The sequence below is a fragment of the Lichenostomus cassidix genome, chromosome 11, assembly GCF_008360975.1.
Source record: "Lichenostomus cassidix isolate B80296 chromosome 11, HeHo_3.0, whole genome shotgun sequence".
Lineage (NCBI taxonomy): Eukaryota > Metazoa > Chordata > Aves > Passeriformes > Meliphagidae > Lichenostomus > Lichenostomus cassidix.
In genome coordinates this window covers 8958562-8981358 of record NC_139492.1, presented here as the reverse complement: position 1 = coordinate 8981358, position 22797 = coordinate 8958562, and the positions used below count along the sequence as shown (strand labels likewise).

General features: G+C 36.2%; 2 long non-coding RNA genes across 2 annotated transcripts in view; both read right to left on the bottom strand.

Moving 5' to 3' along the window:
- LOC146432263 (uncharacterized) overlaps positions 1–22797 on the bottom strand; it is a 40824-nt gene that overhangs the window by 6472 nt on the left and 11555 nt on the right. The window lies entirely within an intron of this gene.
- Positions 13912–22487, bottom strand: LOC146432264 (uncharacterized). Its single transcript, XR_014854407.1, has 4 exons — positions 22352–22487; positions 19754–19857; positions 19337–19627; positions 13912–14636 (listed from the first exon to the last, which is right to left on the bottom strand). It is a non-coding gene; the product is annotated as an uncharacterized LOC146432264 (long non-coding RNA).

Genomic DNA, 22797 nt, shown 5'->3' with positions numbered 1-22797 from the left:
CACCCGCACAGTAAGAAATAAAAAAAAAAGGGGGGGGAAAAAGAAGAAGAAAAGAGAAAGAAGAAAAATAAGTGTTTCCTTATGTTCAGACAACCTTCTGTGTTTCAGTTTGCACCCACTGCCTCCTGTCCTGTCACTGGGCACCTTGAAAAGGAGCCTGGTTCCATTTCTTTACCCTCCCTGCAGAGATTTATGCACATTGATGAGGTGCCCCCTGAGCCTTCTCTCCTCTAGGCTAACCAGTCCCAGCTCTGCCTTTCCTCACAGGAGAGATGCTCCAGAGCCTTAACTCTCCTCGTGGCTCTTAGCTGGATTCTCTCCAGTAGCTCAATCTCTGTCCAGTACTGGGCAGACCAGAACTGGACAATGCACGAGGTGCTACCTCACCTGTGCTGACTATAGACACTCAGTCATCACTAATTTCTCAACACACAGTTCAATGGAAGATAATTAGGCTAACATTCTTCATGCATTTCTATCCTGTAAGTAAATTTCTAGAGCTCACAATACACTTAATAGAACTTTTTAGACACTAATATGGAGCACTTCCAGGCCACGTTGCCTTTACAGCTATTAGAGTGAGGATTGAAATAGGAAATTACTTATTAACAACATTTTAATGTAGGCTGCTTTGTTCAGCAAAGCAAATTTGGTCTGGGAAGAAACCTTTCCCCACCAGCTCTTCAAATGATTCAGGTAATATTTTGCCTGATCAAAAGACTAACCAATTTCCTCCTGACCACATCCTTCTCTGCTCTGACCGTGAATGCAATGAAATAAAAGCCTGCAGGCACATGCTGGAGTAAAAATATTTTTAGATTTTTAATCCCCTGGCTGGATACAGCCATATTAAATATAGATTACTTTTTATGACTAGAGATAAAACTGGATGAAAATAGGAAAATTGTCATTGAATAAAAAAGTGTGGCAATGGAGGTATATAATATACTGTAGATAACACAGTATAGAGAAAGCTAATGTATTTGTTCATCATATGAAGCAGAACAATGAAGATAGTATTTCTGGTGTACATAATTTCATATGAATAATTTAAAAATATATTCTTACTCTAATTCCATGACTGAACCATCCTTGAATTTACAGGGTCTTGTTTTAAAATGTCCTCTATACAAAATGAGATTCAAGCCCTGCAACATCCATTTACATAGCCATGTCTTGGGACAGAGATGAAATATAATAATTTTCCATTAAAAAATGTTAAAACTCAGTGATATTTTTACTTAATATGCAAAACTTCATTTCCTTCAGCTAGCCTTGCAAAACAAAAAAGTACCATTGTGATGAAGGATTCAAAATACAACATAGTACTATAAATAGTCTGATAAGCTGATCTTTCAACTAGGTTTTCACTGTATTGTTACAGTCAACAAGTTGAACTTTTCCTGTTATAATTAAAAATATGTTGGCTTTCCATTGAGGTTTCAGGATATCTTCTTTTGTTACGGATAAAATTTATATTTTTCTAGTAATACATCTGCCTTTAATACAGAAGTACCAATCAAGCAAACCAATCAATCCTCTCTGTGTAGTTGACCACTCAAATGTCAGAATTTAAGTGAGATGAAAATGTTCAGCTGTGGTGAGCAGTGAAGAAGTGACTGCAGGGAAGGACTACTGGGAAAATTGTTTGACTACACATTGAACAGCTTAGCAGTAAACAGAGAGAAAATGCTTTAAATACTATGTTTTAAAATATTCCTCCCAGTTTATCCTATTTATTGCAAGATTCATATAGCTAATCTTTTCTGTCTGGAGCTGGGTGCATATAGGATGGATTGGGGGAAATGAAGGTGTTCCAAAGAATGGAACATACCATTCATGGTACCTTCAACGGAAGTAGCAAGACTTTCCTGTAAAAATGCTTCTTTGACTACTCCAGATTCCAAATTTACTGAGTTAATCTGGAAGCTTCCTTCCATTTATACATTTAAATCCTTTCTTTGATACATCTTGAGGACATATATTAAAACCCAAGGGCAAAGGAAAAGCAAAAAAACCAACTCCCTACCCTTTGTGCACATTCTTCTGATCTGGTTACATAAACCAGTCATTTATAACAGGAAAAAGAGAACTAAAACCTTCACTTCCAAGACAGGGGGAATAACAAGGTGCCTAACTAGACAGCCAGTGGGGTGGTAAAAGTACTGCATTTTATTAAAAAGAGCATTCTTTGATTTTTTTTTTTTTCCAAAATAGTATAATTCTGTGGGTGGTTTGGTTTTTGGTTTGCTTTTTTTCAGAACTAGCTCTTTTCCCAAAATGGCATGGCAGACTTCTGAAACACAGATCAACTGGGAGAATGGAAAAGTTCTTACAGGACACAGCTCTGGCTAGAGTTTTCACAGAATAAACACCACAACTTAGCAGTGACTGAATTTAAGGGCTCTGCTCCAAAAATAATGCAGAACTCCAGTTTTGCCTATTGCATAGAAGGAAAAACCATTGGAATTCAACATCTTTCTGCTGATGAAAAAGGGTTGTTTGGGTTGAAACTCCATATTAAAGTGTAATGTCCATTTTTGTAAAGTAAGAATCATTAAATGACACTGAAACATCTATTACTGCACAGTGTTTAAAACATTTTGAACTCATATTTCTATTTCTGGATACTTCTTTGTCCCTGTTTGAAATCTGGAAATTGTTCACAGCTCAAAGAGGAAACTGAAGGCAGCCTTTAAATAATTGTCTATACAGACGAAAGATAACTAAATTTTGAAGATCTGAGGAGTCAAGAAGAGCACAGTAAGCACACAAAGCCAGTTTGACTATAGAGGGTCAGACTAGCTTATGTTTCATCAAGTGTTATACATTCTATTTTTACAAACCCTTTAAACTTGTGGAAACTTTAAATACATTACAGTATGTAGAATAGAGAGCATAATCCTTCACCTCTGATACTGAGCTGCCTTTGCAGAATTCCTCTCTCAAAATGTCTTCTGTTAAGACTTCATATTAGCTAAAACAGCATGTTCATAGAATTCTCCTCTTTTCATCATTCTTCTTGACAAACAGGTGTCAGCACACTAAAATTACTGCTGTTTCCAATGGTCCCTGCCCAGCTCTGAGCTCATGATCCATTTTCCAACTTCTGTTATTTTATTTCTTCTCCTATTGTAAGATCATCTTCTAGCAATGGGTGTCTGAAGGCAGGATCATTTGAAAACCTCGCCAGTTATGAGACATAATTGTGCTCAGATTGGACACTGGTATAACCCAGTAGGAGTCAGTAGACAGGCACTGGCTCATTCCAGAGCTGAATTTGATACTTTGTGTTTACATTAATTGTTTCACCATTTGAAACAAATGTTTATTTAAAGCTGATTGAGGTAAGAGCTGACACAGTGTGCCATTTATATCATCAGTGCCTTTGCCACTTCATCTCAGCAGGTTTTACTTTGAAGAAGCAAAAATAGCTTCATCAGACACTGAAAGAAAATCTTAACGTTCTGGTTAATCAGCAGCAGTCTGTGAAGAAAACAGCAAAGTAATGAAATCTCCACTTCTGAATAATTGTACTTGGGAAGCAGTGAGATTCCAGCATAAATTAATTCTGAGCATCCAACTCAGTTTTCAGCTAGCATCAATCAATCAAGTACTGAAACTAAATTCATAGCTCTTCACAGCATACTTTTTAGGGTAGGATGCAGAAAGATTAAAAAATAAAATAAAATTAAGGCACTAAATTATGTTTTTCCTACACAGGAGATCCATTACTTTTACAATAGAAATCAGTTACTGATGTAGGGAATTTTAATAACCTTATGTTCTCAATGTTCCAAATCCAAGTGGTGGATACATTGGGAGGCACATTGAGGTTTACGCCTCAGAATTCTAACTAAATATGATTTATGATCAGAGAAATGTTAGAAACTCTATCCTAACACCCCAACCCCCCAGTCTACTGTTGGTTTATATCACGTGCAATCTTTGCACAAAGTTCATGAACAACTCAAATTTTGAAGAGGAGTCCACATTAACCATGCTTCTCAGACTGAATTTATCATTCCAACAACTTTATAAAAGTATAATGAAAAGAAAGCAGCTAAAGTGCTATTTAAGATATACCATAAAACTTCAGGCCTGCACCATCTTGAGGTGACAGGGAAGGGAAGGAGGCAGGAAAAATGTTACCCACACTAATATCTTGTACATTCTCAAATACCCAGTCACAGAAAATGAGAATCAGGTAAATACAATGCAAGAGGAAGATGTAAAAATGGTATCCTAAGTTAGAAGTGGGCTGTTATGAGTGAGTCAAATGTAGCTCTAAGATCATTCCACCTTAGCTAATCAGAATTTACAACTTGCTCCAATTTAGGTCTCTGAAGTGCTTGAAAACATCTTTTCGTAATTTTATTCCATCACTGCACACATCTGTGTCAAAGAAAAAGTGTCCTTAAATCCGTGAATATAACATATGCTACTCATTCCATTCCTTTGGGTACTTGACCAGTCTTCCAGAGCCCAGTGAAATTTAAAAGCCATTAAAGAAACAGCAGAAATTCTAGACCAATTACAGAGCTGATAAGGGACAAAATTCCAGTGGAAAAATAACTTTTTGTGACTGGAATTAGTTATAAAATATTTCCATTATTCTGTTGTGTCAAATGCCTAAACCTTTAACATCCCTCACAAAGTTTTAGCAATCAAAAACCTGGAATTCTGAGAAACCTTTCTGAAAAGGAAAAATGAAACTATTTTTTTAGTAAGAAACCCATCACTAATTTAAACTGTAACTTGTGTAATCCCTAGAACCTGTAGCATTTTTGTGAAGGGGGAGACTCACTCTCTCTTTAGATAAAAAAAATTAGATTAAAAAAATTGTATTCTCTCTTCAGACTACAATTGAATGGTTTCTGCTGAAGGCCTTGTGACATGGGTGTTGGTCAGTTTCTGTGGTAAGGAAGAGTTCACCCTTGAGGTCAGTAACAACACCAGAATAATTTCAATATATATAACACCAGCCATTAAAAAAGCACCCTGACAAAGGAGCATAAACTGTTCTTTGCCCATCAGGACCATGCTTTCAGCTAGGTGAGAAAGGAATTGAGAGTAGAAGCGTTTAAGTGTTCTAAAAATGTTGTCCTTAAAATTATCAGTATTAGAAAATGCATTCCCCGATATAATATGTCATTTTATATCAGGAAATCATATTATTTCAAATTCTGATCAATTAAGGAATTGTCACTGAGTAGTAATCTCTGCATCTCAAACAATTCATCTCCTCACCAATTACCGAATTACTGAACTAATCCTCATTTGCTTTACAACTGTAAAACAAAGACCTTTGTAAAACTGCGTGTGCAATGCCTGTAGAATTGGCAACCTTTACTCCAGTCTCTTCTCCACTGAGTGAATTTTGTTAACTTGTGCTGGTGGGAAAATTATCTGTATTTCTTCTACCCTTTACTTAAAGAAGAAAACATGCACAATCTTTTGCTCTCTGATATTTTATTCAGTTAGAGATTGTTTAAATGCTTAAAGATATTTTAGAATCTATCTCGGCAAATTACTGACCTGATGTTACAAGAAATCCTTCATTTGCTCTTTTTCCTGTACCTGCACAAAGAACATGCCCTGCAGATGGCCAAGGTGTGCCATAGAGACAAGAAGAACCATAGGACATGACTGTGTATCATCCAGATAGAGACAAAACATGCAAATACCCAATACTAGACGAGATATACCCTTTACTGTAGGTAAAAGAAACTTCTAGGAGTGCTTCCTGAGCTTCCAGTTACTGACACAAACATGGACACAGAAAACTGAAGGTGCCCTTCCAGGCAATGTTAGAGTATCACATTCCAGCCAACCTTTCTGTAGCACTTCTGGAAGAGAGACAGAAGGCAGACATTTTGATGTTATGAAAATATATAAATAAATATTTAAGTAAATAAAGACATTTGCCCACTTGGTTCTGTAACACCACCTTCATTCCCTACTGGTGCAGTAGCCTCAGCAGGGAAAGACTTGAGTTTTGCTAACAGATCTTCTGCTTATTTACAAAGGCAAAGCACAGGACCTTAAACACAACACAATGGTGTCTTCACATGACTTTCTAACACCTTCAACTAAAAAGGAAATAATTAATTAACCTGGGACCAAATCTGAAATTATCAAATCAAAGAAACCGACCTGAGAGTTAACAGTACATTAAACAGTTGTGTTTTCTGCAAAGATATTTGGAATGACTATCAATAAATAAGCGTCTTCTTATGACTTTGGAGAAATAAACCAACTGGAAGATCACCAATAAATGAATACTGCTGGAAAGACAGAACACATAAATCTAAGTATGATGGTTTTGCATCACTGGAACAAGAGTCACGTATGTAAGCTTTCCTCTGCTTGTCTCAATATTGAAAGTCCTGCTGTAACTGTATCTAAACCACATAAACTTAGAAGTTGACCAAGTATCAACTGAGAGTTTAATGTTGTAAAATGAAGTGTAGTTTCCTCATTTCTCATCATTCTCTGAAGGATGATAATTCTTCTTTCCTCTTGGTTCAGAAGCTGAAAGCTCTCTGTTCATTTGTTATGATTTCCCAGATCAAGAGAGACAGAAATTACACTGTCATGACCACAGCTCTCAGCATTTGCTTTGTGACTACAGAATCTCAGATTTCAGTTTTGTTTTTAATGCTTGCTAGTGACCCACATCACTGCAGTTTGAAGACAACATTATTATATAAAAGTCACTACAGAGTCAAAATTAAAGATCTCATAATTGATCTGAATGATGGGTTCTCTCTATAGCAGAAGGCTTGAATTGCAAGGCTAGATTCTACTTAAACTAATGGTAGACTCCTCTGTGGTCTCAGTTTCACTCTTCTTTGCTTAAATTAGAAGACCAAAATACAGTAGTTAGCAAAGATGTTTTGGACCACATTCATCCCTGAAATTACTCCTGCAACTTGATAAAGTAAGAGTAAGAATTTTTCTTTAAAAAAATCACAGTGAATCTAGTGTTTTCTTATGAGAAATGCTAACTGTTATTATACAGACAGGCAGTAAATAAAATGTAAGCAACAGCAAGAAATTAAGGATGAAAAACACTGTCTAGGTAGCTGCTGGCTGCACTGATGCCACAAACCGAAAAACCCAAGTGGCTTAAATTAGTACTTCATGGTCACTAGGCTTTCATTTCCACGGTTTGGGAAAACTTTTAAACTTATTTCTTTGGGACAAAACTCAATATAACTGCAAAGATGGTGAAAAGCATCATGAGCATGGGGAAAGCAGGGCAGTAAAACTATTTTTGCATACTGCAGTAAAATTCTATAAAGTAATGGAGAAATGTCTTCCTCAGCAGTAGTTAACCACAGGTCAGTTTATTTCAAGTGAGATTTTGGTGCCTTGGGTGCAACTCAGCCACTGCAGTTGCTACTCAAACTCTATCCAACATCATTGTAAAAGTGATTTTACAAGCTGGAATTAATCAATGTCATAAACTAAGCACAACTTTGGCCCTTCTACTTTAATCAATAATGGACCACATATCACAAGAAGAAAGATGTTAGCATATCACAGCTGCTATGAGAACAACTAGCAAAATCCTGGGAATGAGCAAGGTTGGCAGACTGTAGCAGCCAGCCCTGTGATGCTGCTACACCAGACAAGAACACAAACTTCTTACTGAAATACTTGGCATTATCAAAAAATGTAAAAATATTGATTCCACCTTAACAAACCAGCTCAGCAAGAAAATGTCCCCCAGCCGAGGTTATCCATGCCCCTTGATTGATTTCTGACGTCCTCTAGGATTCAAAGCGCATTATATCTACATAAACCAATGCAGTATAATCCTAAAACATCTCATCTATACCAGTTATTTCAAGCTAGGGATGTTTCAGGGATTCTGAAGGAGAATGCCATGGTAATGCAGCTCAACAGCTGTCAGTATCCAGCCAGTGAAACAGACCTAGCACCTGGACCCAAGGAAAGCTGCCTCTCATGTTATGATTTGAACAGAACACAAATGCATAATCCCTGAACTGACAAGGAAATGCACCCTCAGAGTGAGTTACATATGGGCTCCTGCATTCCTGCTTTCTCACTTTTGTAAGGATATTGATTTCACCCTCCTTCCCTTCCATCAGCACAAACATGTACAGTCAACAAATCTGGGAGTGGAAAAACACATTTTCATCAAAGACCTATTTTCTGAAAAGCACAATCACAGCACCACATATGCACCAGTGTCAGACCAGCAGCTGGTTGAAAATTTCTGATCACAGATGGCTGAGCTTGGCTTCAATCTCCTAGGAACTATAGCCTAAGTTCTTACTGGTTTGTGTATTTTGCAGTCCACTTGTAGGTCAGTAAAACTAAAACCCATTTCTATGTAATGCTCTCCACAGTTTTAAAGTGTATTAGTGAATTCCACAGATTCTATGGGAGGAGATCAGTATTGATCCTACCAGAGGGGGGAAAAAAAAAAAAAGCAAGCTTTCAAAAGGTCATGTTTACTATATTTGAAAGGATATGATACTCATTTGCTAAGTGGACAGATCAGGCAAAGTGCTACTATGAAACATAACTGAGCTTTCTTTGGCTACTGAATATTTAGGAACTATCTACAAAAATGCCTTACCATTAACCTCAAGAAAACTGTTACTGCAGTTCTTTCAATCAGAATTCTTGCTAGTACAGCTGCTTCTCTACACATACTTACAGGCCAAGAAATCACTTACTACTGAGTCATTAAAAAGCCTCTTCTGGAAATTACTCTCACTGACAGAAACAAACAAAAGCCTAAACTCAACTCTGTATGTAGTGTCCTCTAAAAAAGAGTCAGCATATAAAGATTAAAAAGTTTCATGTGAATTATGAAAGCTAAGAATTTAATTGATGCCTTATTTTCAGCCTTTTGGTAAACAAAGCTTTCTTCTTTTTATCAAGGATGATTTCATCCTTAGGTCTGTTCTTTGCTATTATATTCAATTTTCATATCAGATACTATATGGAATACACGTCTTCCACCTATAAATTAATCCAGCTAAAGAACTACAACAGTTTTTCATTCTCACATGCAGACAGTTGTGAGATCTAGTTGGTAAAACTGAAAAAATTAAAACAGTCTTGTTATCTTCTGTGGCTTTTTCTAATTTCCATAATATAATGAAAAAGATCCAAATTAGTCCAAGAGATGTAAAGAAAGTGATTCTAATCTCATCCAAAGCCCATACCAATTATGTCTAATACATTTGCTTACAGAGTTCAGAACTGGAAAAAGAAATAGGATGATGCATAGAAATTTTCAACTGGACTTATTCTCTTTCCTTAAGTTATCTTAATCTATTCAGGGTGTCTGATGTTGTAGCAACTTTTATTTTACATTTTTGAGTACTTAAATACTATTAAACTGGTATTTTATACACAGAGGATTGAGTTATCCACTTGAGCAAAATTAGTGCTTTCTGATGATATTTTTACTCTACTGAGCAAGAAGCTAGAAAGACAAAAATTTTTATGTTAGCTTGATTATGCCTATGATTAGCTCAGTCTTGTGCCCAGTGCTGGCCAATATCAGACACTGATTGCAAAAGCATAACAATTTTGAATCCACTTTGTAGGCAAACCAGGGAGTTATTTTGTTAGGCTCTAGGCTTTCTGTACTGGTGAAAGTTGTCTAACAATTCTTAAAACCCCACAACATTGTTGTAGTTAAAAGCATACTTAAGTGTACAAAAAGGCAAAACCTTTTTCTGTATTTAAAACCAGAAAAACTTTAAAAATGCACTTCCTATGTCAGCTTAGAGGTGGCTCTCTTCCAGAGAGCTCTAAAGTCTATTTCTCAACTGTTTAGCAATTCTGCTTCCACATACAGGGAGCAATATTTTGCAGCTCAGAAGATGGCCTGGGACCCTAGTGAAGAGATGAGGTAAAATGCTCTGTTGTATTTTCAGTAGAACAGACTTCACAGGCTCTGCAGAACCCAGTCTGTCAGTAATAATGAACACAGAAATGTCACAGCTGAAAAATAACTAAGGAAGGTTTTAGATAAAACTGTTCAGAGGAAGTACATGTATTAGAAAAGGCAGTCCTTTCTAAACTGAAAGTGAGGATGCAAAACAAAGTCTGAGGTCCTGGGCATGATTTTGATCCTCCTTAGGCTATAACCATGGAGATACAACAGCACCAAGCTCTTGGATTCATCTTATGTGAAAGATATCTACATGATTGTGTTAGTGAAGTCAACACCAGGAGCTTAAATAATGAACTTTTAGAAAAACTGCTCTAAGTGTGAACTTCTGTGAAGACCTTAGGCCTCAGACCTCTTTTTCCATGATTCTTGTAGATTGTTCCCAGTTCCTGCATGTGAATTGCCCAAACCTATGATCCCATTTTAAGACACCAGAGAAACTCAATTTATTTCAGTTTTCTACTTTCAGTTATAGTAAGAGCTAGGCTAGATTTCACATTATGTTGTAGGAACTATACTTGGATATATTTACCATGCTCTATAACTCAGTCTCTCAGCTTGATAAAGCAGGCAGAAGACCACAGAATTGGAGACATGTATTAGTTTGTTATACCAAGTGATTCAGACTGTGTATGAGCAAAGGGAGGGTAAAGAAAAACATGTCAAGGTGAGCATCTTAATAATTTGTAAAAGTTGCTGGTTCTACAAATAATATAACCATTTATGTATTTGAAATTAGGTGTTTCTTGCCAATTCTTGTAGCAGCTGCTAAGATCCCTGCTGCAGGTCATGCATGACAGTACAAGAAGAGTAAACAAAACCAGGCATAGCTTGTCCCAGTGAAAGGAGATGGGAACATTTTGCACAGAAATCGCATTTTTATTTGATTAAAACTTCAGCAGTGCTCATGGCATTAAACCATTTAATTAATTTACTGGAAGATTAGTTTGAATGCTATGCCTTTTAATAGAAACTTACCCTGCAAGCCAGAATTTCTGAAGTGAGTAAGAGAACTAGCATACTTTAAATACCAAGGTAACTCTTATTTAACAAAGTATGTACATAATTCTAAAACAATCCCATAAAGATCTATTGGCAGTAGGAACACTCTGTTTTAGTCAGTGTAAAAAGAGGAGTTGTTGTCAAAAGTGAAGCTGGCAGAGTAATGTTTTTCCTATTCGTCTTCTGACATGAAAAACAAATCCAGTGCAGATCACAATGAAATCAAGGCTTTACGGGTGTTCATGGAAGAGGGGACTGTTGTCCTAGACACGGTATTCACTGTTTAATTCTAATCCAAATCCTTGGTTTAGTTAATTCAAACCTAGCTGCTAGCATCCAAGCTACTGCCCATCCACCCAGACAGCAGTTGCCTCAGTACTTCCTTGTTGAAGGGATTTCATACCTGAACAGATCAACAAAGAAATACTAAGAGCTGCACCGCGAAAGTAAATCATTTAGCAATCAGAGCTCAAACACAAACCAGCAAGTTCAGGAAAGAGATTATATTTCTCAACGTACTGTTGGCAATGGCTGTTATTAATTTTTAGCTTGCAGGTAGTAATTTTCAAGAAATAATGGGAATTTGTTGTGTTCCAGCACAGCTTCTGCACACAGAAGCTATGCAAATACACTGGTGTCAAGTTACACAAAGTAAGATGGAATGAAAAGAAGCATATTTGGCAGAAAGTCACTCTCATTTGCAGGATAAGGTATGTGTCCCCTTCACATTCTCTTTGTTAATAAACACAGATAAAAGGAATTGACAACCATGCAGGGCTCCTTTCCATATGTGGAGAGCATATGAGAACACACATGATTTTTAAATTTCCTGTCTGAAAAAATGTACAGAATATCAAGTATTTGTGCTTGCTAGCTCATTCTTAAATGCAATCCATACCTGGTTATTTTAAAATAGATTGAAAGAAAAAAAAAAGGAAACCACCACCAAACTTTAATGCTGTTCACTACCTGTGACTAAGAAGTGTTTGCAGAGGACTCCAAGAATATTTCAACACTTTTTATATTAGTGTCATGACTGAAAATTTAATTTCTCTTGGTCCTGTGATATCAGACTTAGCAGATGATGCCTAATGGCAACATTCTGATGTTTTAATAACAACACAAATCTTATTCTTATTTTATGACCTGTGATTGGTTCTGCACCTCTTTTGTATTACAGTTAGATTAAATGGTAAGTAAATGTATTTCTTGGCAAGTTTTCATATTAAGTGACACTGGATGGTGCATAAATAAATCCAACAAATGTTAACCAACCAAGCAAACAGTGTTCCAGTGCCACAGCATACAGATATTGGTAATGGTGATTATTATTAATAGTAAAAAAATACAATAATCGATTTCACCAGATTCAGAAAACAGAGAAATGGTTAATGTGTTATGTTTAGTGTCCTAACTGACTGGTTCTTGTAAGAACCACTGTCATTCTCTTGGATGGTAGCTTACCTCAGAAGACCACAGCTCATGTCAGAAGGAAGAGAGAATCAGGTACAAAGAAATTTTTTTTGTTAGATGAGGAAATAAATATAGAAATGAGAATTGATATTGTGTTAAGCTAGTTTAGGTTTGAAATGAAAGTCAGATAATTCAAAGTTATGATTCCCATAATTAGAAATTGCATTTCCCCGTCTCTGCCATGAGACTGCAAAGCAGCTGCTTGCAGGAGCTTCACAGCAAACAGATGAGAATCTTTTGCTCCCAAAACCACTTGTGAACTCCTAAACCAGAAGATAATATTATGACTTTTACTTGCTGAACTTTGCTGGGATGCAGAGGAGACTAAAATGTACTCTTTCAGTATGAGCTGATAGGACTTAACTCAGTTGGAGTATTTACCCCTGTGTAACCTTTTGTTTAGATGAGCTCTTGAAGGCCCAGGCTTCTTTTCTTCCTGGGTGAGTACTGAGCATAAATGTGAAGTGATGGTCTAAAGGAAAGACTGTGGGTGCGTCTGGGATTTGCACAAAGGTCTGTTTGTAGAATGGAAAGGTTCCATACTGCCTTTCTTTTCTCTGAATCTACGCTTTGTTCAGTCCCAAGGAAGTGACCTGGAAAAAATGAACTTGCAAGATGTGGGAAATAAAGTTTTTAAAATGCAAAGCACATTTCATTAACAAAAGCAGAACTGACAGGTGGTAAATAAGCTCAATGAAGAAACCATACATACCTTGACAAAAATCTTCTGGACAAAATGTACAAAAATAAACAATGAAAATCCCAACAGTCGATCCACCTCTTTTGGTTAATACTGAGCCTGCCCTCATTAAGAACAAACTTTTAAGGTAAACCTTACACTAAAAGTTTTAAAGTTTTGTTATATGAGCTAATGCTTTTTTCAGTTCTCGTTTCTTATCCTTTAAATAAATCAAGCGAAATTATCTTCATGCTGCATTCAACAAATATGCATAAGCATGATCAAAAGAGTATATTTTATTTATTTCTACATAAATTGCAGAATTCTCTTGCTTACTTGGGCACTCTAAGCATTTGAAAATGAAAGACATTTCACTCATCTTCCAAAATAGGTGAAAGAACCATTGACACCAACAATCTAGGGGGATGCACAACCTAACTTAGGCAAGCCTGCTGCAATAAACTGACAAATTGCTTTTACTAAACTGCCCAGCCCCAAATGGTCTATAGGAATTAACATAAGAGGTTCTTGGCACCTCATCAACATGTGGAAATCCAACTTTGGATGTCACTGCCCATGGCTGGGGGGTTGGACTAGATGACCTTTAAATGCCCCTTTCAACCCAAACTATTCTATGAGTCTGTAAGTAAACACTTCTTCTAAAATTGCAGTCTTGTATAATAAAAATGTCTACATTTTAAATATACAACTTGACTATTGGAAAGCTTGCTTTTAAAAGAAAATATTCTAATGGCAATGGTGATTAAAAAGCTTAAAATTTCTGGCACTTCTACCATCATATCCCTTGAACTGCTAACTTGCGACTTTTCCAGAGCATCCATCCTTATGGAAGCCATTAGTGATGGATTGGGCAAAATTATCCTTGGAGTAAATTGTGCTCCACTCCTCCTTCCCCTCGCTCCCTCAGCCCCTCAATTCAATTCTTGATTCCAATTTCAGTGAAGATACAATTTTAAAAATGAAAAATTAGTTGAGAAGGAGAAATGAAGAGTTATTTAAATGGCTTTAAACAAAACCACATTTCTGTTCATTCTCAATTTCACATCTAAATGGCTTGTGGCAAATGCTCAGCATAGATAAAAGTTCATAATCCTTTTAATAACAATTTGCCTGCTGTTAAAATCCATTTTATTTTTTGTTTCAGTGAAGATATTTTGGAAAGTATCATAAAATCATAAGAAACCAATCACATTGTTTTGTTGGTACAATCAATTTTTATGCCACAGGGTGTGAAACTGCTAAAATGCTAAAACTGGAAGCTCAAGGACAAAGCCACACAGAAAAAGAACTCTTGAGAAATAAATTAGGGTGTTCAATGTCATCTTCATATTCTTTCAGTTAGCATTGGAGAAAGGAAGTATTTAGCACAGAAATCCAGTCTGAAGCAAGTCTTCAGCCTTCAGTTAGCATCCAACCTGAACAATGTTCTGAGCTGAGATGATCTTGCACCTACCGTACAGTTTGAGGTAGTTCTGCACCTACCACAGTGAAGTTTCAAAAAATGCACTCAAGTGCCTGCCAGAGATAAAGGCAAGGAGCTTGGCAGTCTATCACTTGAAAAACAAATCTCTCTGATAGTAGAGACCAAAAATATTTCACTGGAGAAGAATACTATGTCCTATCAGAAGAAATGTTAACCTCTCTCACATTCTGAGTCAGCAAGTCACCGAGATTTCTACCAAATTAATGTGTTCAGGTTCACTCTCCCTCCTGATTCACTTGTTGAATTGTCCTTAGAAGAATTAAAAATTTAAGCAATCAGTCAGTTTTTAAAAGCAACTATCTATTGGGAATATTTTAAATCAAAAAAATTGTAGAACATATAGCTTTAAATGCTAAAATCTTTCTTTCAAATCCAGAAATAATCATACGATAGAGTCAACTAGCAAGATTACCCCAAGCAGCCACAAATCTCTTCAAATGCTTGTTTGGGGATTTTTTTTTTCTGTTTGGTTTGGTTTTTTGTTTGTTAGATTTTGTTTTCCACTAACAAAATTAGAAGGGCATAGAGAAGCTGTTTAATTCTAGACTTTGGACTGATTTTTTGATTTGTTTTATTATACAATGTGTTAATTTTGTCTCATTTCTCTAATATTATTTTCTCAGAGGTCTTCTGTTTCAGTAGAAAATGAAGTCTGTTTCATAAATCTTGCTAGACTTTTTCCTAACTTTTTATTACAGTAATTTTTTACCAGATAGGCAGTATATACCTTCAGTATGGTCTAATACTTAATGAATGTTGTTTAATCATCTTAATTCTTTCTCTCCTCTCTGTACTACCTAATGATCTATATTCAGATCAAATTTTCTTGAAATAATCTGTTATTCAATGTTAATCTGAGAATCAAAGTCAATTTTTTTACTAGAACTTAATAAGGCGAACTGTTTATGGCAATTATTCAATATCAAACTAATTTGAATTACAAAGCATTCTGAAATTTCCTAACTTGGATGTCCAAATGCAGGCCACTTGATCTATGCTTAGGAATCTAAATTAATGGCTTGGCTTTTCAATATACTAAGCAATTTTTTTTTCCTAATAAGGCTTAACTAATTAAATCTTGCACAAACTTAGTATTTTTGAAGGATTATGAAAGGGGCAAATACTTGGTTTTCATTTCACAAATAGCTTACAAAAAGACCAATGGTATTTTAATGTTTTTATACTAAAAAGTAACATGATAAGTGGCTTTCTACTCCAACATAAATAAAACATTAAACAAAACAGTACAATCATACATAACATCAATGGAGTAGTCTTCTAAAAACCAAAACATCCAATTCAAATGAATAATGAAAGGCTTCAGCACAGTTTTTATGCTTACAGTATTTACTTATAGATCATCTAATTTCCTCCTAAGGCTAATGTGGAAACTGGAAGCTGCTACCATACACAATCAATAATCCTCTTAGAAGCTTAGTGTGAGATACAGGAGACATTGCCAAAAGTAGTCAGCCAGAAATTAAATTCATTTGGGTTTTGTTGTCGCTGTTGTTTTAAGGAGAAAGCAACTCAATCATTTCCCAGCATCTCTCATTTAGCTTACTGACTTTGCCTTGCAAAGGGTGATGTTCAAATCCTCTAAGCTTTGTTTGACTGGTTGCACCTTATTAACACAATTTGAACTTGGAGGAAAAGCAACAAAACATTTTCTAGTTCTTAATTTCTGTGAAATGTTGGACACAACATAGAGGGCAAATTCAGCTAGTCAGTCTTTACTGCTATTAAACATGCCTTGGGTCCTGAAGAAGTCTGAGTCACTTTGTGGGGGAAGAAATTATCTGGTTGCATTAGAAAGTGGAATTCCAATAAAAGATCACATCTGATGAAAGGTACACACATTCTTCCCAGGAACAGCAAGAAGCAGAACCAAGTAAACTCAAATATACAAGATGTTGCACATTTTAACTAATGCTGTTCTCTAACAACATCAAATATCCCAATTCTCTGTGTGGATCAGCCTCTTGCACACCAGGTGAAAGAACCCATTTTAGGCCAACAATATGACAAACATCCAATTATGAAGAGCAACTTAACCGAACCTCTGAAATATTAACTGTAGGGTCCAGCAATATTTCCCAGTTTGTGTTCTTGAAGCCAAGCCTAGAGAGTTACTCCTCTAGAAATGATCCAGCCTAACTCATTAAAATGATAACATTTTTAGCGAATGATCAGAATGGTCCACCATTAAATAGCTGCATCATGCACTCCCAAGGAATAAAGCATTCAAAAGAATTTTCTACTTCCTCTATAGTCACTTAAATTTTTAAGTTATTAGAATATATATCCTAAGTGTTGAGTGATAGATCTGTAGGCACATTTAAGTTTCCCCACCACCGGGCTATCCGGAAAAATAAACATTAAGCATGATTTGGAGAGCTTTCAAGTCAAACATAAGAACAAATTCTTACATTTGCTGACAAATTCTTGCTTTAATGTTATTTTTTCAAGCTTTGAACAGAACCTCTGCAAACCCCTTGTCTCCACAAGGGAAATTCAGACACTAAAAAGTGAAGGGAAATAATCAATACAATGCCAGTTGTAAGGAGAAGGTAGTCTATTATTTTGAAATGTCTACAATCCTCAACAGTTGGCAATACTATGCAATGGGAGAGAACTGCCAAAAATCAAGTTAGGAGATTGCAACTACTACTTGGTATTAACTTCAATTCTGATTAAATGGCAAGCCCAAAAACCAAGAAAGGACAAGCATTTCAAAAAAATCAGCATAAACTAGTAATCACTCAAAGTACAAAGGACTAACCAGAAAAATCCTTAAATTCAGTAACTCAAGTGTAAGAGCATTTTGTGCACTGAGCATGTGCCGACTCTGGTCTGCTTTTGTATTTTAAATAAAGGTCCCCCTTTACTGGGGACCTTTATAAGTTATGAGGGGATATATGTTAATGAAGGGATCTGTCTCCCTTCCCAAGGATGGACTGAACAAGAAGGAATACAGATGAGTGTACAGCTCTGAACAGAAAGATCAAAAATTGGAGACATTTTTATTTGCCCAGAGAAATCAGGTTTGTAGTGTCTATTACATGTCATTAAAACTGTTCACAGGGCAAGCGCTTGAGAAGCCCTGATGTTTCTGGTTATTAGGACAAGACTAAAAGCAATCATCATCTTCTATTGCTCACTTGGAAGCTACAATTATCCCTGGCCAGCAGGACTTGAAAAAGGATACCCATTCTTCCAGAAATCTGAACCATAGTCTACTAGTCTGGATAATTACACTGCTTAAATTGCAGATCCAACCATAATTATTCAATTTGCTGAGCAACAAAGAGATCTGAAGCTGGAAATAAACCTTTGGCTCTTGCTTTACTGTCTTTTGTATATTCTACCTAGGAGCATAATAATGCATTGTGTGCCTTCAACCCAAGCTTATGCATTTTTCTGAGTGACTGTCTAATTTTAATCCTTCTCTTTTAAATTTTTTTTCCACTAGGACCTTTCTAGATCTCAAGATATTTGTCAGATGGGCTTTAAAATAAGATTTCTTAGATTTCTAATGAACAAATAAGTGAAATAAAGGTCAAGAGAGAGAAAAAAAGAGATTTCAGACTGCTTTCCAATCCTGATGAGGTAAAAACAACCTATCTACAAACTTCAGAACATCTTGTTCCCTAAAGGTGTCCAGATACTGGATAAATCACCCACCCTCATTACCTTATATCAAAACCTCTTATGATTTTGAACTCAATAAATGTTTTCAGCACCAGGTATATGATGATAGCTAACTAAGTGCAATGCTGAGGTCTTGAATTTAAACTCTAAGAGTTGAGAGAAATATTAAGTGAAAAAAAGTACATGAAAGTTGCTTTAATTATGCTATTTTTAGCTCTCAACATTTTCTAAATGCAATCTGCTCTATCCAGTTGATTTGACTACAATTTATATTAATGAAACATTTCAACAGCATACTTCTCTGCAATAAAAAGCCTGTAGTTAAGAGCACAACACTGATTAAAATTAAGGTTTTGGTGGTGGTCTGAAGAAAGCTTTGTTGGATTGCACCTAGTAACTGAGTGGGATTGTGGCACCCCCCCCCCCCCCCCGGAAATAGAAATAACCCATCATGGTCAAAAATGCTCTTAGATTAAAAGTATTGCATTTTTTTTCCCTGTTAGAGGAAGATAATTCTCACCCATATCCATATAAAATTCCATCCATAAGTTATGGGCAGCCTTAAGTTAACTCATGTACCATAAATACCAAAAGAGAATACTCACTGTCAGCTACCAGATGTCTTCATGTCTTAACCCATGGTAACTTGCCTTCTGGTTGTGTGGTCCAACAGGCAATTTAAAACCAATTTTGTAAGGCTGCAATAGTGGTTTTGTACACTATAGGCCTTCAGCTCTTGATGGTAAGCTGAATTTAGAAGTAATTGCTACTCTCTTGTCAAGCAAATCCAAGTAATTTTGAAAGCCAGGGATTATGTGCATTATTCTGATTTATTTAGGATGATGAGTTAAATAATTTTATTTTTAAGGATCAATATTTAATGAGCACACACCTCTTACTAAATTCAGTTGTAGAGACATACCATGTTTGCTGGCCTTTTAGAAACTGAGACTTGAAATGCTATTCTGCTAAAGAAGTTAAACTAAAAATGCAGCAGGAGATTAAGCAAACTTGCTTTTGAGGGACCACGTCAGTAAAATATTTTTCATTATCCATACAACACTATTAATGGAAAACCTACCCAACTTTATTCTCTGGATCAACTTTTACTGTCTTCTACCTTCAGATATAGTTCAGTCATTATGAGACCCCTTATCCTTCCTTGTTGACAGCAGGACAGTCAATATAATTCATTCTCTTTTCTTTACACAAAGCACAGCTGCCTTATGATGAACAAGACATAGATTTTTTCCCTCTTGGCAAAAAATATTCCTCCTTCAAGTATTTTTCTCTTCATGTAGGCTCCACAGTGAGGGTGTCAGAAGCCACAGCATAAAGTTAGACTGGAAAAATTCATTTCCCACTGTGGATACTAATAAATGGAAGCATACAATTAAATCATATCATAACTAAAGAATATCTCTTCATAGCAGTAACAGAACAAAACTTGCTGGCAGCAATTCTAATACCTACTCCATTGCCTTGCTGTTCACTATACCTTGCTTTCTCTGCTTTTTTCATTCTCTACTTTTATTCCTTTACCTGACTTGCTCCCAAAAATACAGCCCAATTAGAGGTGGTTCATTGTGCTCCATTTCTTTTCTGCAAACATGACAATGTTGTCACCTTCTGTGAAGCCAACTTGATCACCTCCTTGGATTCTCCAAATCTTGGGGAACTGTGGCAAAAGACTGGACTGTCTAATTAATGTTTTTTAGCATTATTGTCTGACAGTTCCCTGTCATAATTCTGAAGTCTTGCACATTTACAACTATTTCACACTTTTTTTCTCCTGGTTTGTTAACTGATGCTCTAAAATCAACTGCTTTCTCAGTTCAGTCTATTCTGTCTGCACATTTGACATCTACACTTAAGCAGTGATAAACAAGCCATTACAACTCCATACATAGAATATTGTGCCTGGTATTTCTGCCAGATAAAACATTGAACCTCCAACGGCAGAATCATAAAAGACTTATGCAAGATATATCAAATCAGTTTGCAGTACTCTCTATGTGAACTGGAAGGTCTAAAAATAATTTCAAAGCCCTATTTAGACAGTGACTACTTTTGGCCTGATCAAGGCTGTATCTATGAATTTTTTAAATAGTTGTATTTTTGAGCAAATATCTTGAATTTCTTCCTCTATATATCCTTTCAATTCTATGAGACTCTAACTGTGCCATTTATTTTAGCTATAACATTTGGCACAATCTCAACTTTTCTATTCTGTTAACAACTTAAGGCAAATTATTCTTACTTTATTCTAATTTGTCCGTTTATTTCTTTGCAAGGCAAAGAAAATGTTGACCCTGTATGGTCATAATTTACTGCAGATGAGAAAATGGAGGTAGTGAGGGTGAATCATCACATCTGCTGTTCTTTCACTTAATAAGAACAAACCTTCGAAAGCATAATTGGGCAGTCCTTAGACAGAATGATCAGTGATCCTTCAGTCTAATTAAATGTTTACTAAGACCATCAATAAGAATTTGGATGTACAAAACCTGAAAAGAAGAAACACATTGTGGTATGTGTTGAAAATAACAGTAATTTTTTCTTGCTTTCCTTCATAAGATAGATGACCTACTGAGATTAATGCAGGGATTTCATTGAAATTGGGAAGGAATTTAATCTTCTATCTGGGTTTCCCTGAATCTATTTTATGTGTGCAGGAAAATGGGAGTCACTGTCTCCAGGGTAAGCAGATTGGTTGCTGCTGACAACAGCACACTACAGCTGCTGTTAGCAGAAACCAGGATCCATGAATCCAGTGATTCAGCTGTACTTGAATGGCTGATGGCTGCTTGTGTAAGATCTCAAAGAACTTTTCATGTTTGATTTGATGAAGACATTCCACTTTTACTTCTGTCTGGAATCAAGAGTAGCTATAAAATACTCAACCTAGGCAGGCCTAATTCCAGATTCAAAGGTAGTTCTCAGGAATTTCTATGTGAGCTTGGAAGCAAAGCGATATTTGTTCTTCTATTTTGGTGCCCAGAAAATTATAGTTTAGAACTGGGGTATGAAAGAGGAGAGAAGAAATGATGTGAGCTCTGATTAACTTAGTTACCTTGTATTAAAGCAACTTGCATTAAATTGTTCCAGTCACTAAATCCTTTAATTAAAGATAAGTTGAACTGTATTACTGTTGGAATTGATGTATTTAGATTATTCACAACTATTTTAAAAGTATTTTGAATGTGTCTATTTCTCTGCAAAGCAGAAAATTGTTAGTGTTTTAGCAGGACCCTTTCAGCTAACAAAAGAATAAACTTGGCTTCCTTAAGATTAATGGGGTGGGAAAACAAAAAGCAATGAGCAGGGAATACTGGTGTCTGCCCTCCACATTAGCACTAAAAGGTTTGCTTAATTGCAGTCTTGTAATTTGTGAGTGCCCCATAGCTGCCTATGCTCCTGACGGTTTTCCTCAGCCCTCGTGTTTACTTCAGCCAGGCTCTTTGTCAAGGCAGATTTCCCACTGCCTCAGAGTTTCAGGCAGCCTTCTGGAGGGGGAGACCCCATTGCACACTAAAGCCCCAGCCTTGGGGAAGTACATTCTATTGTTGCTTGAATGTGAAGGGAATGACAAATGGGAGAAATTGTTTTTCCCTAATTTGTTCTTTACTATATCAAACCCACATTTTTAATAATCTCAAGAGTCATCATTCAAAGTGAAGCATTTGCCATTATATTTTCATAAATACTTTCCACGTCTACAATGTGTTTCAGTCAAATGAAAGTTGTAATAAGGTAAATGATGCTTTAAACTTGTCTATAATACTTTGCTACAACTTTTTAATGCTGAAAAGTTCAGCAAGGTAGGGAACTGAGAATACATAATTCTGATCTGAGTGAGTCTTGTGAAAACACTGGGGAAGGTACTTCAGGAAGCAATTTAGCAGTCAGCATGTAGCAAAGATGAGAATAATTATCAAACAGCTGTATATATTCCAAAGACTTATGCTGTGATCAGTTAGCATGCTGGTGGCATAGAATGTCATATCATATCAGGCACCCATTACAACACAAATCTGAGAGTACTTCAATTCCATGAACCACTATGCAAAATATAACATCAGTGTCAACTTCTCACATTTTTAGGATAGCTGCAGAAGTGATCTTGCTCAGTAGGGTGTGACTGTGTGATCCAGTTGCTATCTGAGAAACCTATTACATTTAATGGGTATCCAAGAAAGCACACAAAACTGGTTAAGCAATCATTATACTATCTACCTATTGAACAAAAGGCAGTAAATTTAACTTCTGCATCACTAGCTTAGCATAAATCACATGGGGTGAAGACAACCCAAAGGGTTGCCATATTGCTTGAAAGCTGGCAGTACAGTTGCTAAAAACCTTCTAGATGAAGGTAATGTTTGGACAACAGGTTTTCAAAGCATCAAAAGCAAGGACCTTCATGCAGCTGGAACACAGTGGATCCTCCACACAAGCTTTCAGAATCTTTCAACACCACAGAATTCAGGGTGAGATGAGATAGTGCCCAAACACCTGAATTTACTTGTCAACTGCTTTTTTTTA